We start from the raw sequence: 22,407 nt of genomic DNA, 5'->3' as shown, positions 1-22,407 counted from the left end.
AGATTATAAAAAGTACTGCTGCCTGAATTCCACCCCAAACTAATGAAATCTAAATTCTTGTGGGGTGGATCTGAGTATCTTTTTGTAAAGCCATCATTTATTCCAGTGGGCAGCCTTGGTTGAGAACCACTGCCATCCTCTCCAATCTCCATGACTATTTCACACTTTTTTCTCTCTCTTTAAATTTTTAACACCTCCTCTCCCATCTCTAGTCGAGAAACTTATTTCCCACTTACTCGAGAAAATAATGGCAAAGGAGTGCTTTCATACCTTTCCACCATCAAATCTATGCCCATTTATTCTACTTTCTGCCTGTTGCTACAGATGATGCTCCTTTTCTTTTTTTTTTTTTTGCGGTATGCGGGGTCCCCCACCGCTGTGGCCTTTCCCGCTGCGGAGCACAGGCTCCAGACGTGCAGGCTCAGCGGCCATGGCTCACTGGCCCAGCCGCCCCGCGGCATGTGGGATCCTCCTGGACTGGGGCACGAACCCGCGTCCCCTGCATCGGCCGGCGGACCCGCAACCACTGCACCACCACGGAAGCCCGATGCTCCTTTTTAAGACCAACCCCTCCACTTGTGTATTGCATCTTGTTCCCTTCCTTAGTTAAGGACTTGACTCCGCAGTTCTACCTTCTCCTTCCAATGTTCCTCTCTTTATGGACCACTCCTATCTGCCCCCCGACACCATCTGTCTATCTGTGGCAGCTGTTTCTCCCACTGACCCCACACATATGCACATACACATCGTCTCTTGACCGCATCTACCCCTCCAGCTACTGCTTCATTCCTCTTCTCCTTGAAAGAGTCATCTGCACTTGATCCCTGCAGTTCCTCTTTTCTCATTTTCATTCAAACTCAGTCTAACCAGTGTTTTTTGCCTCCATCACTCCATAAAAACTACACCTGTCAGGTTTACCAGTGACCTTGGTATTGCCAAATCCAATGGTTAAGTCTCAGTCCTTATCTTGATTTGTCAGTAGCATTTTATATAGTTGATCACTCTGTCCACCTTGAAAAAGTTTCTTCTTCTGGTTCTGGAACATCACCCTCTTTGGTTCTCCTCTTCTGTCACTGGCTTCTCCTTCTCAGTTTCTTGTGTTGGCTCATCTTTGCTTGTTCACTTTGGAGCACTCCAGGGAGCAGCCCTTGGACTAGGCCTCTTCTCTGTCCCCTCACTCCCTGGAGATCTCCTACCATCTGAATGCTGACAACTCTCAATGTGTAGCTCCATCCCAGACCTTTCCCCAGAACACCACACTCATTTTAACCATCTAATCAACAAGCCTCCTTACATGTCTAACAGACATCTCAATGATGACAAGTCCATGGCTGAAATGCTGCCATTCTCTCTCAAACAGCCTTCCCCACTTCAGTAAATGACAGCTCCATCTTTCCATTTGCTTGGGCTTAAAACTATGGAGGCACCCTTGACTCCGATTCTCTCATGCTGCACCCAATCTGTCAGCAAACCACGCCAGCCATACTTGCAAAATACACCAAGAAACTGACTGCTTATTTGATCCACCAAATTCACACTGGTCCAAGACAGATCAATCTCTACTTCTAATTTTTAGAATAGTTTCATACCTGGGCCGCCAGTGGTAGTGTGTCATTTTTCCACTTAAAACCAACAAAGGCTTCCTATTGCACTTTGCAAAGCCAAAGTTCCTAGAAGGGCCTCCACGATTCTGCATGAGCCAGCCCGCAGGTCCTCCCAGGCTAAATTTCCTGCTCTTTTCCACCTCTTAATTCTGCTTCACTTTACTGACCTTACTCCTTAAACATAAAGCACATTTTTACCACAGAGCCTGTTCCCTCCACCTGGAACACCCTTCCTTCATATATTCCCATTGTTTTCTCCATCTCTTCCTTTAGGTTCTATTTCAGTGTCACCTTATTAGAAAGGTCGTTCTGATCACCTTACATAAGATAGTAATCTGGTGCCTGTTTCTTCCCCCATCACACCTGGCTCTCTCTTTCCCTTTTATCCTGCTTTGTGTTTCTTCTATGGCACAGATGGTCATCTGACTTACTTATTCTGTCTCTTCTCACTAGGAAGTTGTTTTTGTGAGGGCAGGGACTTCATCTCTTTTGTTCGTGATTGTTCTTCTAGGGCCCAGAGCAATGCCTTAGGAATAGTAGGCACAATACCTAATTGTTGACTAAATTCAACTAAATCCACACAACAGCACTTCAAAATTAGTTGTAATAACCCACGATTTACAGATGAGGAAATTGTAGCTCAGAAAAGTTAAGTAACTTTTTCAAGGTAACACAGCTTGCTAGCATAGAGACTCAAACCTTCCAAGTGACTGTGTCATCAGACTGTCTCCCTGTTAAGCCTGGCCTTTCCCCAGCACGCACGGCTCAACTTACCTCATTTTTTCCACATCTCATTGCAAGCAGGCAGCCCCACAGAGTGACAAAATCCTTGTGAAAATGCCACAAATGTGCCTGGAGGTGTGTAGGAAATGCATACCAATCCCTTATTTGCGATACCCAAATCCCCAAATCTGTGAAAAACTACATTTTATTCTTAACCCATTTGGTGGCAAAACCTGATCTGGACTAATGTGAGGCTATTTATAAATCCTTGTTTAACGTACTTGGTTAAAATATTTATTGTTTTGTTGCAGAAATATTAATCCATGTAATTATGGAGAGTTGCCCTGCTACTGCTGCAGGTCTTTAGGCAACATATTGCTTTTCTAAAATAGGAAGAATTGTGAGTTCTGACACTTATCAGGCCCCCAAAGATTCCTGATATGTGGTTGTGAACCTGTGTTAATGCTTTCCTAAATGTCTGGCATTTGAAAGTATGCCTAAAAAAAAATAAAAAAAATTTTTTCCTGGTAACTACAATTTATTTTAAGGACCTTTCCAGGAACAGACTCAATTTTACGATCTGATTAAGATCAAGCACAGCAGGCCAAGCTGAGGAGGGCATGCATGAGATGCCATTCTAAAACAGAGGGCATGCATAAAAGTCTACACACTGAACAATGAGACCACCCCTTCCCCAACCTTCCTTTTTTGTTGTTTCCAACAGTGCTGGCAAGCTTGGGTTATGAGATTTCCCTAGTCATGAGATTAGCCTATGATTAAATTTAACAGCCTAAGAGGAAAGGCCTATAGATATTGATATTTACAGTTCTTCAAATAAAATGGAGAGATTATTTTCAATCCCCCTCTGTTAAGGCCCACCAGTCCAGCAGCCCTGCCCAAGCACACAGAGGTTCTGGTCAACTTTTTATTGTATCACTTTTCTTCTTTTTTTTCCTTCTCTCTCTCTTTTTTTTTGGCCGTGCGGCTTGTGGGATCTTAGTTCCCTGACTAGGGGTCGAACCTGCGCCCTTCCCAGTGAAAGTGTGGAGTCCTAACCACTGGACCGCTGGAGAGTTCCCAGTGTCTCACTTTTAAATTTAAGGTAGAGATCAACCGACTTCTGAGAAAGTTTGAAATATGAAAGAAACCAAAAGATACAAATAACAACAACAGCAACATAAAAGTATCATAGAGACAAGTGAAGATATTCCATTAATAAAGACTGTGCAATAAAAGGAGTATTCAGAGAATAAGAGAGAACTCTTGGAAATTAAAAGTATGTTAGCAGAAATAAATGAATCGGGAGAGGGTTTGGAATATGAAGTTGAAGAAATCTTGTAGGAAGTCAAACAAAAAAAGGCTATGAAGTGAAAAATAAGAAAGGATCATTCTAAGAAGTTCAACATCTGAATAGTAGGACTTACACGGAATGTACACAAAAGGAATTAATCAAAACACACCACATGGCTCCATGGTTCAGGTGTGAACAACAATTTATCTGGTCATAATAATGTAACTTCTGATGCTGACTTAATAAAAAAAACAGTCTAAAGCTATTAGGAGAATGTGGGACGGAGAAGAGTTATGTGGGGTGTGGTAAAAGAGAACTAAATCCTCATTTTCTGTAATAGGAAGTCAGTAGATAATATCTAACATTGAAAAAACAGAGCCATATAAGCATGCTATTTAGACGCACTGATGTAACCCCAGAAATAGATAAAAGAGTTGAAAGTTGTTGCATTTGAGTAGCAGAAATTAGGGGGGTGGGGGGGTGGGACAGGGCCTGAAATCATGTATGCAGAGGGCTTAGCGTCGCCCCACATATCCACACTGGCACCGGAAATAAGCACAGTCAAAATGGAGTGACTGTTCGCTACAAACAATATAGTGACAACACAGTCCAAGTTCTGAGCTAGAGCACCCTCCTTTGGATACTTTGCATATGGCAGTGGCAGAAGAACTTCCCCTTTCTGGTTCTTTGAAAATAACTTCCTACGCCATTTCTCTTTTTGTCAGAACCTGTGTGTTCAGTGCTCAACTCAAATTTAATTTCAGCTCTTTTATTGAAAGAGCTTGGCCTAGCTCTCCCCTAACCCACGGAAATAATCCATGAAGTCTGCTGATTTTAACAGAAGTTCTTACAGCATCTTGGGTGTAGTGCCTTCTGATTGGACTGCAGGGCTCAGCAAACTTGTAGTGACCCAGATCCTGGAATGTTTTAGGCCCAAGGATTGATAAAAGCTCTTAGCTCACTTAGCTTCCAAGTCCAAACACAATCAGAACAATTGCTCACATCTCAGATAATGTGGATGAATGGATCCAGGGTTAACAGGATTATCTTTTACCCCAAGGTTCCTGTGTGCTTGTGGTGATTGCCCATTTAAGCCAGGGACCTGGGGCCAGGGCCCTAACTCTGTGACAAGTTAACCCATTCTCTCACTCAAAACTGAGTCCTTTAGTAATGGTCTTGCCAGGAGGATACTTACCAGTGGGGATGCTAGGGTGTGAAGTTCTTAGTGTGTGTTCTTGGCTCATTTTATGAACTTCTTTGGATCTGGGTGGGGTCTCTAAATCCTGGCTCTGGTCTGGGGTGAGGGCCTCACACAGTGTACCTCTGAAGGAAATGCTTGCTGGGGGCATGAGGAAGTTCATGAGGACAAGGCAGCCTCTCAAGTGTCTGCTCTCTTCCTTAGAGTCATGTTTGGGTGCTTCTGGGTCTGACTGAGCACAGAGGAGGAAGGGGATTAGCTGAGAAGCTGCCAGGGACTATAAGGTGTGAAGACCTTGCGGGCAGGAGTGATGGCAGGGGGAGAACAAGCAGAGAACAGACCCTGAGTATGAGGAAGGAGGTGGGTGAAACTTCGGCTCAGGGAGAGTAGTGAAACTACATCTTGATGTCAAGCCAGTGACCCTTGCAGGGTAGGAGGGAGGTCAGGGAGCAGAAGTGGTGTCCTGCATTAAATGGGTGCTGTATTAAAACTACAAGGAAGCACATGAGTCCATAGGGGGCTCAGAGACAAGGGGGATGTAAGAAGACCCTTGGATCGAATGTGTAGCACTCATAGGGTGATAGGAAGTGTTGGTATAAGCCACTTAATAGAAAATTCTTATAATACAATAGAAAAACCTGAAGTTTCTACAGCTCTGCTATTGTTTATTTCTCATGTTTCTGCAATGCACAAGATACACTTGCAATCCAGAGCTGTCCTTTCCCGTTACCTCATCTATCAAAAGCCCAGCCACAACGTTTGGAAGAAAGTTAAAAAAAAAAGGCTTTTGAGCAGCCACAATAGATGGCTAACGCCCTATCACAAAGCCACTCACTGGATCATGGGAGAGCCCCTCTGGTCTCACAGCCCCATACGGCTTTTAGTGAGTCAGAGGCAGCTGGGACCCTTGTGCCGGTCTAAACCAAGCTCTTCAGAGGTCTGTTGAAGGGATTCAGGGAATGCTTACAGGAACAAAAATAGGAAGTACAGACGAGCCTCAAAGCCACTGGAAAGTTCCTAACCATCTGCCTTCTCTGGGCTGCACGGTTTCCTGTTTGCCTCTCCGCAGGCCTCTGCCCTGTTCTCTTTGTAAGACCAGCTTGCTTTCCTTCTGCAGGGCCTCGCAACCCCATCACCTGATCTTGTGCATGGCATTTGCTTCTCATATTGTGCCCACTACCTTTCCTTTAAGGGAACTGGGTCTACCACCAGTTCCCTTATTTATGGGTGAGTTGCTTTCATTTGTTTGTTTATTTATATTGACGTATAGTTGATTTACGATGTTGTATTAGTTCTGGTGTATAGCAGAGTGATTCATCTATATGTGTATATATATATATATATATATATATATCCTTTTTCATATTCTTTTCCATTATGGTTTCTTAGAGGATATTGAATATAGTTCCCTATGCTATACAGTAGGACCTTGTTATTTATCTATTTTATATATAGTAGTTTGTATCTGCTAATCCCAAACTCCTAATTTATCCCTCCCTCCCTCAGCCCCCTTTCCTCATTTTCTTTTTTTGCGGTACGCGGGCCTCTCACTGTTGTGGCCTCTCCCGTTGCGGAGCACAGGCTCCGGACGCGCAGGCTCAGTGGCCATGGCTCACGGGCCCAGCCGCTCCGCAGCATGTGGGATCTTCCCTGACCGGGGCACGAACCCGTGTGCCCTGCATCGGCAGGCAGACTCTCAACCACTGTGCCACCAGGGAAGCCCATTCTGCCCATTTTTTGATTGGGTTTTATTTTTTGTTCTTGTTGTTATTGAATTGTATGAGCTGTTTATGTATTTTGGAAATTAAGCCTTTGTTGGTCACATCGTTTGCAAATATTTTCGCCCAGTCCATAGGTTGTCTTTTCCTTTTGTTTATGGTTGCCTTTGCTGTGCAAAAGCTTATAAGTTTGATTAGGTCCCATTTGTTTATTTTTGCTTTTATTTCTATTGCCTTGGGAGACTGACCTAAGAAAACATTGCTATCATTTATGTCAGAGAATGTTTTGCCTATGTTCTCTTCTAGGAGTTTTATGGTGTCATGTCTTATATTTAAGCCTTTAAGCCATTCTGAGTTTTTTTTGTGTATGGTGTGAGGGAGTATTCTAATTTCATTGATTTATGTGTGTCTGTCCAGCTTTCCCAACACCACTTACTGAAGAGACTGTCTTTTCTCCATTGTACACTGAGTTGCTTTTAGGTCAGAATTCCACCCTTTGTCCATAAGCAGAAGCCCAAGTGTGTGAGTGGGTGGGGTAGCAGCAGGGTAGGCAGGTAGAATGACTTGCCTATTTGAGTAATATTGGAGGTCTACAAGCCATCTTCCAAAGGATTTAAAAAACACTAATGGGACCCTGCATTTCCTCATTAGTCTGCAGATTTCTGTGTGGCTGGAGTGCACGGTACATGGGGTGGAGTGGTGGTGGGGGGAGCAGCTGGGAAGGAACATGAGATTTGGGTCCCCAGGGTCTTTGCCTGGGTCACAGGGCCACAGAAATCCATTCAGTCTGTTTAGACAAATTACTCGGTGAATTATCCATTTCTCACTGAAGGTTTGGCCTAGAGCAAAAGGCAGAGGCTGGCTAGAGAGAGATGGAGAGTGGGGACCTGCTTTGTGTTAATGAGGCAGGTGGGTCACCAGCCCCGTAGTCCCCCCATCCCGGGGGCACTTTGCTCCTCTTCTCTGGGGAAGGCTCTTTACTGGCAGCCTCCCACGTGGCCACCAGCTCAGCTCTGTTTGCAGGTAGAGACCTCTTCCTGGCCTGGCCCACTTTCCCCACAGTGACTCTGGCTCCTGGTGTTTTGCTGGCATTAATTATAGACAGCAGCAAAGTGCCCAGATGCCACAAGTGACTTATTATTTTTCCATCTCACCTGATGCCTTTGTTGTTTGCTCTATTCTGCCCTGAATCTTTGTGAAATCTTAACATTTGCAACCCCTCAAATGGCTCACTTCACCTTTAGTTTCATCTGATGTCAGTTCCCGTAAGCATCTGTGGTCTCACGGGATGGCTCTTGTTTCTCTTAGCATCTCAGGGTCTCTTTCTCCTGGACACCATCCTTGCGTATTACCACTCCTTCTCTCTTCCTTAGTGGATTTCTCACTTTTTCCCTCTTTACCAATTCTTACTTATGCACAACCCCCCCCCCACCAAAACTTGATTAGGGGAGCTCATTTTCTCATCATAGATCTTGTCTTAACCTTGGGCTGAGCTGAGTGTGAGCATGAAGTATGAAAACTCAGACTCCCAGAACTCTAACTCATTTCCACTAGAAACGTTACACACGGTGAGCAAGAATGTGTGTGAGGGAGGGACTGGAGGAGAGGAGCATTAGAGGAAGGGGAGAGTTTTCCACTGCTGGGAGTTTATATGGTATAGTAGTCCTGGAGATAGCCTGCCAAGACTGTTCAAAAGCCTGAGAAATTTGGAAACTCTTTGACCCTGCAATTTGATTTCTAAGACTGATTCTTAAGGAAATAACCATGGATTTCCCCCAAAGATTTAGTTTTACGTACTATTTGTAATATGCAAAAAAAGTTGAAGATGACTTAATTGTCCAGCCTTTGAGCACAGGGGCATATACTACAGCTAACCAAATGATGCTGCAGAAGACTACTAAATCATGTCTAGCTTTATTGGATCCTTGTAAAAAATCTGGATAACAAAATAAAACCAGGAAGGGGGGACTTGCCTGGTGGTCCAGTGGCTGAGACCCCGTGCTCCCAATGCAGGGGGCCAGGGTTTGATCCCTGGTCAGGGAATTAGATCCCCGCATGTGCAGTGAAGATCCCTGCATGCTGCAACTAAGGCCCAGCACAGGCAAATAAATAAATAAATGTTAAAAAACAAAAAACAAAGACCAGGAATGGTGTGTTATCTGTAGTCATCTGGGGTGGAGAAGAGTGGGTGACTTTTTCCTTCTTTTGACAATTATATTTTCTAAAATTTTTAGATTAAACATACATTTCTTTGGCACTAAGAAAAACAACAGGTGCTTTAAAAACAAACGCTATCCACCCAGCCAGCCACAATAATACACAGGTTGAAAATTTAGGTTCAGTTAAAAATCTTCCTCCAATAAATTCGGAACTGAATTCACATTTGTAACATTATAAACAAAATACTACAGGTCAAAGGGAGACCAAGTTGGATGCATTTGTTAATGGACATCAGTTGTCCACAAGCCTTAGATAAACACAAGACTCAGGGCCAGAACTGTTGCTTTCTTACCCTTGCTTTTCTTACCAATAATAGCAAGTAGCACAAGGATTAAGTGATTGTAGTAGAGTTTGCTTTACTTCATCTGCAGCTCACTGTGAAATTGCTCAGCCCCAGAAGGGGTAGGTCTGGGTGAACAGATGGCCAGGTTGAGCCCTGGGAAGGAGGCTGTAGTTCTGGAAGGGGTTCTGAAGTGGCGGGAGTGACCAGGGGTGGGAGGAGCGAGGGTGTTTACCCTGCTGCGTGTATTAACATATGTGCCTCTGATGCTTAGCTGCCAACTTGGCTTTGTTTTTTTTTTTAACTTCCTGCAGGCAGAGTAGAGTGAACTGTGTAGAGATCTGCAAAGAGCAGCTTAGAGAGAAGCAGTGAAGTTCTGGACCGCAGCTGAAATGAACTGGTCCACTTGAACCTGCCCAAGCCCTGGGGCAAGGCCTCTGTCCCAGCGCTGAGGTAAGAGCACTCGAATCCCAGCTTGGGGACAGAGAGGGCAGAATGCCTCCTGTTGTGGGGTGGTGAAAACCTCCTCTTCTCAGGCTCAGGAAAGAAGGGGCAGTCGTTTCTGGTTCAAACCATCGGCTTCCATCTCAGCCCAATCGGAGGCAAGGTCATTTGGTGGCTAAAGAGGTTTTGATTTTTCAGACTAGGTCTTTTGGAATCTTAACAGGATGTTGTATTTTTTCAATTGCTGGTGAAATTTGAACTCCAAAGGGAATGAATTTATCCTCCAGGTAAGCCTGCACCAGATTCAGGGGAATGCTTAACGTTGGTGCAGCTGCTCTGTTCTGCAAGGGAAGTCAAACTTTCAGGAAACACAAACACACTCTCTCTCTCTCTCTCTCTCTCTCTCCTATCCAAGGAAGATAGAGTGACAGAAATTACGTGGGGAGGTTGTTGGAAAACATTCCATTAAGCTCACTGAAAAATGACTTTAAGGGACATCCCTGGTGGCACAGTGGTTAAGAGTCCACTGCCAATGCAGGGGACATGGGTTTGATCCCTGGTCCGGGAAGATCCCACATGCCACGGAGCAACTAAGCCCATGTGTCACAACTACTGAGCCTACGCTCTAGAGCCCGCGAGCCACAACTACTGAGCCCTCATGCCACAACTACTGAAGCCTGTGTGCCTAGAGTCCGTGTTTCGCAGCAAGAGAAGCCACCGCAACGAGAAGCACGCGCACTGCAACGAAGAGTAGCCTCAGCTTGCAGCAACTAGAGAAACCCTGCACACAACAATGAAGACCCAACACAGCCAAAAATAAATAAATAAAATAGAGGATACAGGGCATGCAGGTCTTCAAGGGCCTGGCTCAGGTTCTTTTCCATGGCCATGGCAGGCTCCTTAACATCCAGGGTTTTGCCCAGTTCATCTTGGGACAGCTTTTGCATGTCCTGGAAGAGGGCACAGCCACTGTGCTGGTTTTGCATCTTCAAGAGATGCTGGGTGCCCTCAAGCTTCTCCACAGCGGACTCATGGAAGAAGTGACCCACACCCTCCAGAGCCGCATCCCTGAGGGAATATAGAAGCCCAGAGAGAGATGGCAGAGGAGTAAGATGTGGAGATCACCTTCCTCCCCACAAATACATCAAAACTACATCAACATATGGAACAACTCTTACAGAACACCTACTGAACGCTGGCAGAAGACCTCAGACTTCCCAAAAGAGCCGTGTGGCTGAGAGGGTCTTGGTACTCCAGCCTGGTGTCACGCCCGAGCCTCTGATGTGGGAGAGCTGAGTTCAGGACATTGGAACACCAGAGACATCCCGGCACCATGTAATATCAATCAGCAAGAGCTCTCCCAGAGATCTCCATCTCAGTGCTAAGACCCAGCTCCACCTGATGGCCAGCAAGCCCCAGTGCTGGACATATGCCAGTCGACTAGGAAGACAGGGATACAACCCCACTTATTAACAGAGAGGCTGCCCAAAATCATACTAAGTTCGCAGACACCCCAAAACACACCACTGGACACAGCCCTGCCCCCCAGAAAGACAAGATCCAGCCCCATCCACCAGAACACAGGCACCAGTCCCCTCCACCAGGAAGCCTATACAACCCACTGAACCAACCTCACCCACTGGAGGCAGACACCAAAACCAACGGGAACTACGAACCTGCAACCTGTGGAAAGGAGACCCCAATCACAGTAAGTTAAACAAAATGAGAAGACAGAGAAATACACAGCAGATGAAGGAGCAAGGTAAAAACCCACCAAACCAAACAAGTAAAGAGGAAATAGGCAGTCTACCTGAAAAAGAATTCAGAGTAATGACAGTATTTTGGAGAGTAAATCCAAAATTGGAAATAGACTGGAGAAAATACAAGAAATGTTTAACAAGGACCTAGAAGAACTAAAGAGCAAACAAACAATGATGAACAACACAATAAATGAAATTAAAAATTCTCGGGATGGGATCAATAGCAGAATAACTGAGGCAGAAGAACGGATAAGTGACCTGGAAGATAAAATAGTGGAAATAACTACTTCAGAGCAGAATAAAGAAAAAACATTCTAATTATAGGGGTCCCAGAAGAAGCAGAGAAAAAGAAAGGGTCTGAGAAAATATTTGAAGAGAGTATAGTTGAAAACTTCCCTAACATGGGAAAGGAAATAGTCAATCAAATTCAGGATGCACAGAGAGTCTCATACAGGATAAATCCAAGGAGAAACACACAAAGACACATTAATCAAACTATCAAAAATTAACTACAAAGAAAAAAATATTAAAAGCAGCAAGGGAAAAGCAACAAATAACATACAAGGGAATCCCTATAAGGTTAACAGGTGATCTTTCAGCAGAAACTCTGCAGGCCAGAAGGGAGTGGCAGGACATATTTAAAGTGATGAAAGGGAGAAACCTACAACCAAGATTACTCTACCCAGCAAGGATCTCATTCAGATTCGACAGAGAAATTAAAATCTTTACAGACAAGCAAGAGCTAAGAGAATTCAGCACCACGAAGCCAGCTTTACAACAAATGCTAAAGGAACTTCTTTAGGCAGGAAACACAAGAGAAGGAAAAGACCTACAAGAACAAACCCAAAACAATTAAGAAAATGGTAATAGTAACATACATATCGACAATTACCTTAAATGTAAATGGATTAAATGCTCCAACCAAAAGACATAGACTGGCTGAACGGATACAAAAACAAGACCCATATATATGCTGTCTACAAGAGACCCGCTTCAGACCTAGGGACACATACAGACTGAAAGTGAGGGGATGGAAAAAGATATTCCATGCAAATGGAAATCAAAAGAAAGCTGGAGTAGCAATTTGCATATCAGACAAAATAGACTTTAAAATAAAGACTATTATAAGAGACAAAGAAGGACACTACATAATGATCAAGGGATCGATCCAAGAAGGAGATATAACAATTGTAAATATTTATGCACCCAACATAGGAGCACCTCAATACATAAGGCAAATGCTAACAGCCATAAAAGGGGAAATCGACAGTAACACAATAATCGTAGGGGACATTAAAACCCCACTTTCAACAATGGACAGATCAACCAAAATGAAGATAAGTAAGGAAACAAGCTTTAAATGACACATTAAAGAAGATGGACTTAATTGATATTTATAGGACATTCCATCCAAAAACAACAGAATACACTTTCTTCTCAAGTGCTCTATTCTCCAGGATAGATCATATCTTGGGTCTCACATCAAGCCTTGGTAAATTTAAGAAAATTGAAATTGTATCAAGTATCTTTTCTGACCATAACGGTATGAGACTAGATATCAATTATAGGAAAAAAAATGTAAAAGATACAAACACATGTAGGCTAAACAATATGCTACTAAATAACCAAGAGATCATTAAAGAAATCAAAGAGGAAATCAAAAAATACGTAGAAACAAATGACAATGAAAACACGACGACCCAAAACCTATGGGGTGCAGCAAAAGCAGTTCTAAGAGGGAAGTTTACAGCAATACAATCCTACCTCAAGAACAAGAAACATCTCAAAAAAACAACCTAACCTTACACCTAAAGCAATTAGACAAGAAGAACAAAAAAACCCCCGAAGTTAGCAGAAGGAAAGAAATCATAAAGATCAGATCAGAAATAAATGAAAAAGAAATGAAGGAAACAATACCTAATATCAATAAAACTAAAAGCTGGTTCTTTGAGAAGATAAACAAAATTGATAAACCACTAGCCAGACTCATCAAGAAAAAAAGGGAGATGACTCAAATCAATAGAATCAGAAATGAAAAAGGAGAAGTGACAACTGACACTGCAGAAATACAAAGGATCATGAGAGATTACTACAAGCAACTCTATGCCAATAAAATGGACAACCTGGAAGAAATGGACAAATTCTTGTAAAAGCACAACCTCCTGAGACTGAACCAGGAAGAAACAGAAAATATAAACAGACCAATCACAAGCACTGAAATTGAGACTGTGATTAAAAATCTTCCAACAAACAAAAGCCCAGGACAGATGGCTTCACAGGTGAATTCTATCAAACATTTAGAGAGGAGCTAACACCTATCCTTCTCAAACTCTTCCAAAATATAGCAGAGGGAGGAACACTCCCAAACTCATTGTGCGAGGCCACCATCACCCTGATACCAAAACCAGACAAAGACATCACAAAAAAAGAAAACTACAGGACAATATCACTGGTGAACATGGATGCAAAAATCCTCAACAGAATACTAGCAAACAGAATCCAACAGCACACTAAAAAGATCATACACCATGATCAAGTGGGATTTATCCCAGGAATGCAAGGATTCTTCAATATACACAAATCAATCAATGTGATACACCATACTAACAAACTGAAGGGTAAAAATCATATGATAATCTCAATAGATGCAGAAGAAGCTTTTGAAAAATTTCAACACCCATTTATGATGAAAACTCTCCAGAAAATAGGCATAGAGGGAACCTCCCTCAACATAATAAAGGCCATATATGACAAACCCACAGCCAACATCGTCCTCAATGGTGAAAAACTGAAACCATTTCCTCTAAGATCAGGAACAAGACAAGGTTGCCCACTCTCACTGTTATTATTCAACATAGTTTTGGTAGTTTTAGCCACAGCAATCAGAGAAGAAAAAGCAATAAATGGAATTCAAATCGTAAAAGAAGAAGTCAAACTGTCATTATTTACAGATGACATGATACTTCACATGGAGAATCCTAAAGATGCTACCAGAAAATTACTAGAGCCAATCAATGAATTTGGCAAAGTAGCAGGATACAAAATTAATGCACAGAAATCTCTTGCATTCCTATATTCTAATGATGAAAAATCTGAAAGAGAAATTAGGAAACACTTCCATTTACCATTGTAACAGAAAGAATAAAATATCTAGGAATAAACCTACCTAAGGAGACAAAAGACCTGTATGCAGAAAACTATAAGACACTGATGAAAGAAATTAAAGACAATACAAACAAATGGAGAGATATACCATTTTCTTGAATTGGAAGAATCAACATTGTGAAAAATGACCCTACTACCCAAAGCAATCTACACATTCAGTGCAATCCCTATCAAATTACCAATGGCATTTTTCACAGAACTAGAACAAAACATTTCATAATTTGTATGGAAACACAAAAGACCCCGAATAGCCAAAGCATTCTTGAGAAAGAAAAATGGAGCTGGAGGAATCTGGCTCCCTGACTTCAGACTATACTACAAAGGTACCGTAATCAAGGCAGTATGGTACTGGCACAAAAATAGAAATATAGATCAATGGAACAGGATAGAAAGCCCAGAGATAAACCCATGCACATATGGTCACGTTGTCTTTGATAAAGGAGGCAAGAATATGCAATGGAGAAAAGACAGCCTCTTCAGTAAGTGGTGCTGGGAAAACTGGACAGCTACATGTAAAAGAATAAGATTAGAACACTCCCTAACACCGTATAAAAAATAAACTCAAAATGGATTAAAGACCTAAATGTAAGGCCAGACACTATAAAACTCTTAGTGGAAAATATAGGCAGAACACTCTATGATATAAATCACAGCAAGATCCTTTTTGACCCACCTCCTAGAGAAATGGAAATGAAAACAAAAATAAACAAATGGGACCTAATGAAACTTAAAAGCTTTTGCACAGCAAAGGAAACCATAAACAAGACAAAAAAACAACCCTCAGAATGAGAGAAAATATTTGTGAACGAAGCAACTGACAAAGGATTAATCTCCAAAATATACATGGAGCTCATGCAGCTCAATATCAGAAAAACAAACAACCCAATCCAAAAATGGGCAGAAGACCTAAATAGACATTCCTCCAAAGAAGACATACAGATTGCCAACAAACACATGAAAGAATGCTCAACGTCATTAATCATTAGAGAAATGCAAATCAAAACTACAATGAGGTATCACCTCACACCAGTTAGAATGGGCATCATCCGAAAATCTACAAACAACAAATGCTGGAGAGGGTGTGGAGAAAAGGGAACCCTCTTGCACTGTTGGTGGGAATGTAAATTGATAGAGCCACTATGGAGAACAGTATGGAGGTTCCTTCAAAAACTAAAAATAGAACTACCATACGACCCAGCAATCCCACTGCTGGGCACATACCCTGAGAAAACCATAATTCAGAAAGAGTCATGTACCTCAGTGTTCATTTCACACTATTTACAGTAGCCAGGACATGGAAGCAAGTGTCCATTGACAGATGAATGGATAAAGAAGATGTGGCACATATATATGATGGAATATTACTCAGCTGTAAAAGAAACGAAATTGAGTTATTTGTAGTGAGGTGGATGGACCTAGAGTCTCATACAGATTGAAGTAAGTCAGAAAGAGAAAAACAAATACCGTATGCTAACACATATATATGGAATCTAAAAAAAAAAAAAAAAAATGGTTCTGAAGAACCTAGGGGCAGGACAGGCATAACGACCCAGATGTAGAGAATGGACTTGAGGACACGGGGAGGGGGAAGGGTAAGCTGGGACGAAGTGAGACACTAGCATAGATATATATACACTACCAAATGTAAAATAGATAGCTAGTGGGAAGCAGCACAGGGAAATCAGCTGGGTGCTTTGTGACCACCTAGAGGGGTGGGACAGGGAGGGTGGGAGGGAGTGACCAAAGGGAGTAGATATGGGGACATATGTATACGTATAGCTGATTCACTTTGTTATACGGCAGCAACTAACACAACAACATAAAGCAATTATACTCCAATAACGATGTTTAAAAAGTAAATTGTTGGTGAGCTGAAATTGGCTATAGTGGGAAAATTGATACCACAGAAATTAGCCTTTGCTGCAAACCAGGGCTTTTTTGTTTTGGAGATTCAGATTACCAGCACACCTCTGGTTCCAGTGCTTGCTCTACCCCGGACATGCTGGGAGGCATGGGGCAAGTCCCTTCACCTGTGCATCCCTTGATTTCTCTTCTATGAACAGTAGGTGCTCAATAAGCATTAGTTGAATAGATGAATAAGACTGAGGTTCTGTTCTCATTATTCCATAAGTTAAGGTCCCATAAGACAGTGAAAATGAAGTGTTTTTCATATTGTGAATTTCCCTGCCTGTGGAGGGAGGGGGTTTAATTGATTGGTAAGCCTTTTGTGTATTGATGAAGTGAAGTTGGCTGGCACTTCCCTTTTTGGCTCTCACCTCTTGGGAAATCTGTGAATTACTGACACCCTTTCATAAGGGCAGATGAAAACTCTCCATTTACTGACCGACATCTGGGGCAAATTTCCTTCCTGGAAAAATCAAGAAGTCAAGAGTAGCGTGAAAAGGAAGCCCTGGCCCTGCTGGGTATGAGAGCCAGGGCTGAAATCAGAGCTTTGGACTCACAAGCTTTGATGGTGGGGTGGGGGTGGAGGAGGAGGGGCGGGTTTAGCGGAGCAGGGGCACTTCCTGCCAAATGTGAATTTTAAACAAAAGCCTCTTTCTTCAAGGCCCTGCTGTCAGCAGATTAGCGCTAATTAAATTAGCATAATGGAGCCCCCGCCTGTGCCCTCTCCCTCTGCTTTCTGAACCTTCTGGCTCCTTTTCCCAACCTCCTTTAAGTATCTTGAAAGAGGGGATGGGGAGAAGGCAGGGCATCAGTTAAGCACCAGTGTACTGTGTAGAAGTGTAGTTTGTAAAATTACAGAAGTGGAAAGGACTGTAGGGGCCACCTGGTGCCACACTTTCATTTTAAGAAGGCAGTTCACACAGCCGTGGTTATCGGTGCCTGAGGTGAAGGTGTGTGCTCCAGGGGAGGGAGGGACATGGGCTGGTGAGACGGGCACTGCTCCTGAGGCCACTTGCTCACTGAACCTTTGCGTGTCCCTGGCACGGGGACATGTGGGTGTTCTCCAGGTGCCAGCCCTGTGTCCCCCTCCTCAGCCCCTCCCCTGTGTCTGCTGCCCCAGCCCCAGTGCACTTCATGACGTGCCCCTCCAGTGCACTTGGAGTTAAGTCTTCTTCCTCATCAGAGGCTTGGCTTTCTAGGTCAGTGAAACCAGTTGAGAAGATGTTATCTGAGGATCTTTAAAGTGTATATACACAAGGAAGGGTAGAGAAGGGCGTTGATTGATCTCAGGGTGGTTCCAGGATCTGTGCTTGCGATCTGGTCTCTAATTCTGCAATGACCTAACAAGGTGGGTATTTCTATCCCCATGTGGCAGATGTAGAAACTGCGTCTCAGAGGTAAAAGAGACTTACTTGCCCAAGATTTCACAATTCAAAAGTAACAGAGATGTAAACTAAGCCTGTCTGTGCCCTCTGCAGCTTCTCAAAGTTCCTGAGTGTTCTTTATAGTAAGTACTTGCCCCCCCAGTACTTGTTCCCCCAGGCTCCTTTCCCTCATCTCTGAGGCTATGGGAACAGCGGCAGCTCAAAGTGCTCGGAGCTTTATGAAAAGCTTCACTGTTCCTTTCAAACCCCAATGGCTGTTCCTTGTGCAGTAACATAGCATCAGAGTGAGGGAGCATCCACAGAGTGCTGAAGTGTAGTCCCCTCATTCATGGGATGCCCCAGGCAGTGAGGAGGATTCTCCTGGCCCCAGGCCTCTCAGACAGTGAGGAGTGGTGGGGGGCGGGGCTTCCCGGCCTCTGTACTCTCAGTGCTCTTTGCAGGGGAATGTACCGAGTTAGGTCTGTTTGGTTTTCCTCCATGTTTAAACAAGAGATTATTCCTCTGGTAAGAGGGATTTAATTCAGTTTTATAGATATTTACTGAAAGCCTGCTGTGTACCCAGCCAAATATCCTGGCCTGTTTGGGCAAGAGATTCTGGCCCAGCCTTGGGCACATGGATGTGACAAGGGACAGGGGAGGAGCTGCCTACATCAAGACTGTACATGACATACCTTAGCCGGTAACCACTCGGCTCCAATCTTTCCTGCAAGAATTCAAAAGGGAGAAATTATGTCTCGAATTGCTCTGTGTGTCCCAGGGTTCCCAGAACCCTGAAAACTGGGGACGAGGCAGCAAAGGGTGTGTCAGGGTCTATGGAAGGTCCTTGCAGAGGGGTCGGGGCGAGGGGAGGAGGTGGAGTGGCTGAGGGAGCGATTTGGATGGGTGCTAAGTGGGCTGGGTATGTTTGCCTGTGGAGCTGGGGTCTATGGGGGAGCTGAGGGTACAGTTTTGTAGATAATCTAGAATCCTTTTCATCTGTAGCACATGATCAGCTTCAGAAGGAGGAAAAGCTCACTTCAGCAGGTCCCTCAGAATATGAATTAGGGCTGAAAGAGTTCCTTGGAGAGCTAGTTGGTTGGCCTTCACGTCTTATATCTGAGGGAGGGGGGCCCAGAAAGGGAAAGGGCCTTGTCTGTGACACAAGTGGAGCTGGAGTCTGTTCTGAATGTCTGGTCAGGGTCTGTCACACCAAACCACTCTGGCTGTAGAGGGAAGAATGTTCTGGGGAGGAGGTACAGCCCACTCTCTGCCTTAGCCTGTCTGGCCCAGTACTTGTGATGGGCTGGGCTTGACTGTTAGAGGAATTTGTGGCAATGGCAACCCAGCAGGGAGAGGGTGTCATCTCAGTGATGCCGGAGATCCCCTGGCATCCTAGTGATTCTTTCAGATTCCTCCTCGAGGCCTTGCTTAGGACAGGGGTCTTCACACTGGAAAGTCACTATTGTGGGAAGGCATCACAATGCAGAGAAGAGTGCCCCAGCTTTGAAGACGTTTGATTTGGGTTTGAGCCTGGCTTGACCGTAGCTGCATGACTACCTCGCCTTTCTGACTCAGTTTCCTCATATGTAAAATGGGCTGAATAATACCTACTTTGAGTGAAGATTAAAAATTATTTTTATAATGTTCTTCCCATAAAGTAGATGCTTATTAAATGATACCCATTTTTTTTTCCATGCAGCTCTATTAAGGTATAATTGAGAGACAAAAGCCTGCATATATTTAAATTGTACAATTTGGTGAGTTTCGACATATGTATACACTTATGAAGTTCTCCGCACAAGTCAGGTTAATGAGCATAACCATCAACCTCCCAAGTTTCTTCCTTCACCTAATCCCTCCCTTCTGCCCCTCTCCATGTCCTGCCTCCCATCCCTAGGCAACCACTAATCTGCTTTATTGCTATAGATTGGTTTGCATTTTCTAGAACTTTACATAAATAGCACAATACAGCATATGTTTTTCTTACACTCAGCATAATTATTTTGATATTCATCCATGTTTGTGTATCAGTAGTTCATTTCTTTATTGCTGAATAGTGTCTCACCATATGGAAATACCAAGATTTGTTTATCCATTCATCTGTTGACAGAGTTTTGGGGTTGTTCCCAATTTTTGGCTGTTAAAATAAAGCCTATATATATATATATATATATATTTGCAGCAACGTGGATGGACCTAGAGATTATCATACTAAGTGAAATAAGTCAGGCAGAGAAAGACAGATATTATTTGATATCACTTACATGTAGAATCCAAAAAAATGATACAAATGAACTTATTTACAAAACAGAAATAGACTCACAGGCATAGAAAACAAATTTATGGTTACCAAAGAGGAAAGTGTGTGGGGAGGGATAAATTAGGAGTTTGGGATTAGCAAATACAAACTACTACATATAAAATAGATAAACAACAAGGACCTACTGTATGGCACAGGGAACTATATATATTCAATATCTTGTAATAACCTATAATGGAAACGAATCTGAAAAACAATATACATATATATATATACATATACATATAACTGAATCACTGCTGTACACCTGAAGCTAATACAACATTGTAAATCAACTATACTTCAATAAAAAGGTGTTCAGTTTGAAAAAAAGCCACTATAAGCATTTGTGAAAAATCTTTTGTGGGGGCATATGCATTCTTTTTGGGTGAATACCTAGGAGTAGAATGGCTGGGTCATATGGTAGGTGTATGTTTAGCTTCTTAAGAAGCTGCCAAGCTTTTTTCTACAGCAGTTGTAGTAGTTTATACTTCCACCAGCCGCGTATGAGTGTTTCAGGTGCTCCACTTCCTTGTCAACACTTGGTGTGGTCAGTCTTTTTAATTTTAGCTATTCTAATAGGTGGGTAGTGATAGCTCATGGTTTTATTTGCATCTCTCTGAAGATTAATGATGTTGAGCATCTTGGCATGTGCTTATTTGGCATCTGCATATCTCCTTTGACGAAATGTCTGTTCAGATCTTTTGTTCATTTAAAAAATTGGATTGTCTTCTTATGATTGGATTGTAAGAGTTCTTTATATATTCTACAGACAAGTTTTTTAATTTGCAATATATTGCAAATATATTTTCCAGTTCTGTGGCTTCCACATGGTGGGAGACAGTAACACATAAACTAAGAATTACAATTCAGTTGACTAGTGCTGTGCTCAGGAAGTACAAAGGAAGATCAGTAATCTTAGCATGGGAAGTCAGGGAAGCTTCCAGGATGCAAAGGTATGTGACTTGGGTCTTAAAGGAAATTATAAGTTAGCTAGGCAGGGGAAGGGCAGTCTAGGTAAAAGTTTGTGTGTGCAGAGGCACGGAGATACAGAATGTCATGGTGCATACCAAATTGTAAGTCATTTTGATTGGAGCCCTGGGATTTTTGGAGTAGAAGGATGTGGGCTGGAATCCCAGATGCCCTCTTACTGGCTGTGCACCTCATTTATTTATTTATTTTTAACTTTTCATTTGGAAACAATTATAGATTCAGGGGGAGTTGCGAAGATAGTACAGAGAGGTCTGGTGTATCCTTCTTTTAGTTTCTTCCACTGGTTTCATCTCATACAATTATAGTACAATATCAAAACTAGGAATCTGAGGTTAGTACAAATGTGTGTGGAGCTGTGTCATTTTCTCATATGTTTAGATTAGTGGAGCCACCACGGTAATCAAGGTATGGAACTATTCTTCCACACAAAGGTCTCTCTCATGCTACCCATTCATCATCACACTGGCCCAGCCCTTTCTCCCTTTTCCCATCCCTATAATTTTGTCATTTTGAGAGTGTTCTGTAAATAGAGTCATATGATATGCAACCTTCTGAGACTGGCTTGTTTTCACTCATCATAATGCACTTCAGGTCCGTCCGAGTTGTTGAGTGTACCAATAATTTGCTCTTTTTTACTGATGAGTGGTATTCCATTGTATGGATGCATCACAGTTTCACTATTGACCTAATGAAGAACATTTTAGTTGTTTCTAGTTTTTGACTATAACAAATAAAGCTGCTATGAACAATTGTGTACAGGTTTTTATGTGACCATAAACTTAATTTTTTAATTGATTTTTAAAAATAAATTTATTTATTTTTGGCTGCGTTGGGTCTTTGTTGCTGCGCGCAGGCCCTCTCCAGCTGCAGCAAGCAGGGGCCACTCCTTGCGGCAGCGTGCGGGCCTCTCACTGCAGTGGCCTCTCTTGTTGTGGAGCGCGGGCTCTAGGCGCGCGGACCTCAGCAGCTGTGGCTCACGGGCTCGAGCACAGGCCCAGAGGTTGCGGCGCACGGGGCCCAGTTGCTCCACGGCATGTGGGATCCTCCCAGACCAGGGCTCAAACCTGTGTCCCCTGCATTGGCTGGCGGAGTCCCAATTACTGTGCCACCGAGGAAGCCCATATAAATTTAAATTTTCCAAAAAAACAGAAGCCCAAACGTTTTTTCTGTATTTTTCCAGGATAAATGCTCAGGAGTGCAATGGCTGAGTTGTATGGCAAGTGTATTTTTAATTTTTAAAGAAACTACCAAATTGTTTTCTACAGTGACTGTACGGTTTTCGGTTCCCAGCAGCAGTGTAGGAAAGATCCACTTTTTCCATGTCCTCACCAGCATTTGGGGTGTCCTGTTTTAATTTTAGCCGTTCTAATAGGTGTGCAGTGGTAGCTCATTGTGGTCTTCATTTCCATTTCTCTAGTGGCTATAGTTGTGTGACTCTTAGCC

The 22,407-nt window shown here is 43.0% G+C and overlaps 1 protein-coding gene across 1 annotated transcript in view; it reads left to right on the top strand.

Annotated features, from left to right (window-relative positions):
- Nucleotides 1-22,407, top strand: part of ST6GAL1 (ST6 beta-galactoside alpha-2,6-sialyltransferase 1) — a 140,236-nt gene that overhangs the window by 16,677 nt on the left and 101,152 nt on the right. The window contains exon 2 of the mRNA XM_029213987.1: nt 9,349-9,487. The gene's annotated coding sequence lies outside the window, so the exon portion shown is untranslated. The remainder of the gene's footprint in view (nt 1-9,348; nt 9,488-22,407) is intronic.

Source organism: Monodon monoceros, unplaced genomic scaffold (genome assembly GCF_005190385.1).
Source record: "Monodon monoceros isolate NGI ecotype Baffin Bay Population unplaced genomic scaffold, NGI_Narwhal_1 Super_Scaffold_11, whole genome shotgun sequence".
Lineage (NCBI taxonomy): Eukaryota > Metazoa > Chordata > Mammalia > Artiodactyla > Monodontidae > Monodon > Monodon monoceros.
The sequence above is the reverse complement of the archived record's forward strand: the minus strand, read 5'-3'. Positions and strand labels throughout refer to the sequence as shown.